Raw genomic sequence first — 2,076 nt, 5'->3', positions numbered from 1 at the left:
AGCCTACAGCACCCGGTATTCCCAAGCGGTCTCCCATCCAAGTACTAACCAGGCCTGACCCTGCTTAGCTTCCAAGATCAGACGAGATCGGGCATGTGCAGGGTAACAGTTGCTGTCTCGATTAGTAATTTATAATTATTATTATTATTGGTACTGGTACCATGTCTCCCTTTGGATCTGGCCATGATAGAAAGATGGGCTGTACAGGGTGAGAATTTAAAACTGGAGACTATATTTCAGGATGGAGTTAAAAAGGATCGGTCAGAAAAGGTTGAAAACTCTGGATCTAAGAAACCGCTGCAAAAATAAAGTGGCGTCCTTGAGGAAAAGCTCCCTGCAAAGCTATGTAATGCACATCAGCGGCCCACATGGAGAATCAGTCGCTGTTAATGTAGATAGCAGGTTAGCTTAGTAGTTGGCACACTTTAATAGAGCAGTAGAAAGTCATAAATTTCCTTTATAAGGTTCATTTAAAGTGGGGGGGGGGGAGAAAGAAGCATGTTATGTTGAGCCAAAGCTCGTTGACTTCTTGAGACGTCAAATATATAACTGGAGTTCAATTATATTACCTCACCGCATGTCTTAAGATACTGTTGCTTCCATAAGACCAAATTGTGTTTGGTCCCAGAGGTAAGTGTTAGATCAGAATTCCATAAACAAGAGAGTCCATAAGGGGACTCTCAAACAGGCCCCGCTAACACTGCAAGGAGGAATTCTAAAATAAGGCACATTAAGACATCCTCTTACATTAGAGTGAATAACTGCACTTAGTTCATGAGTTCTAATTTTCTCTCTCCATTGATCAGGCTCTGTCTGTCGTCCCCCCCCCCACCTACTCATATTTCTCTCAATAAAAGAGACTACAATAAAATTTTGTTTCTCAGGACCCAATGAGATGTGGGAGCCTCTGTGCCTGAAAATCCCACCTCTTTTTCCTTTCTCAAAATGTGCCGGGAGGGGGGGGGGATTTGGATAGGAGCTGCAAGAGTCTTCCAGAATAAGCAGGACTCACTGAGTTTGCATCTCTAAGGGGGGGGGAGAGGGTATAATTCTCCCCCCCCCACCACCCATTTGTCCAAATCACACCTGCTGTAAAGCTGCTATAAGCCACAGAGGAAAATGACAGAAACCGAGTTCTGTTTATCAGGATAAATTCTTGTTTTCTAATGTTTTCTAATGCCTGTCCCTAAGTTTGATATTAGATAGATAATACTGTTTTAAATTATCTGTAATTATCTATCTATAAAACGCAATCACTAATGTTTCTAGTCTAGGACAGCCAGAAGCAACAGCCTACATGAGGCTGTGTGGACTGTGTTGTATTCAGGCGCAGTGAATTAACTGTACCTGATCCTTAAGTGCAACCCACACCCTTAAGCCAAATTCAGTCTCCAACCCCAGCTTCCCTTGATATAGGGGAAAGTTGGCTGCAGGCCTACATTCAAGAGTCCTCCCAAGAAACAGTATATAATCCTGCATCCTGGTGCCCTCCCTTGCGTCATAAGAGTTGGAAAGGCTCCTTGCTGCCAAATAATCAAACCAAAGGAAATAAGTAGAAAGCAGCTTCATCAACCTTACCACAGGCTCTGTGGTGTAGCCCTCACTATTATTCTCCAATAGAGAAGGTGGACAGAGATTAACTTGCTGAAGGCCATCCTGCAAATAGCTGTCAAAGCTTAGATTTGAATCAGAGACCTCCTGGCTCATAGATCACCATTTAAGATCAGGATTGTTTACAGGTGCATTTAGACATGTACCAGGGATCTTGCCCCAGATGTTGTCACCTGTAGCAGTGAGGTGTGTACCAACCAGACACAGAACATTCTCAGTGATGGCATCTCAATTTTGGAATGTTCTCCCCAGGAATGCTTAGCTGGTGCCAACTCTGTTATCTTTTCAACACCAGGCAAACACATCCTTATTCTCCCTAGCTATAATTTAATTCTGTATGTTTTTAATGCTGCTTTATTGCAATCTTTGATTCTAAGTCATTTCAATTGTCTTCTTAGTCTTTTTCTTAGCTGCCTTAAACAAATGTAAGGAAAACTTGACACTAGTTACAAGCACATAGTAGCA

At 42.5% G+C, this 2,076-nt stretch overlaps 1 pseudogene; it reads right to left on the bottom strand.

The window, feature by feature from the left end:
• Positions 1-117, bottom strand: LOC136659511 (5S ribosomal RNA; annotated as a pseudogene).
• Between the last annotated feature and the right edge of the window lie 1,959 nt (positions 118-2,076).

The sequence above is a fragment of the Tiliqua scincoides genome, chromosome 8 (assembly GCF_035046505.1).
Source record: "Tiliqua scincoides isolate rTilSci1 chromosome 8, rTilSci1.hap2, whole genome shotgun sequence".
Lineage (NCBI taxonomy): Eukaryota > Metazoa > Chordata > Lepidosauria > Squamata > Scincidae > Tiliqua > Tiliqua scincoides.
This window is presented reverse-complemented; position numbering and strand designations above follow the sequence as displayed.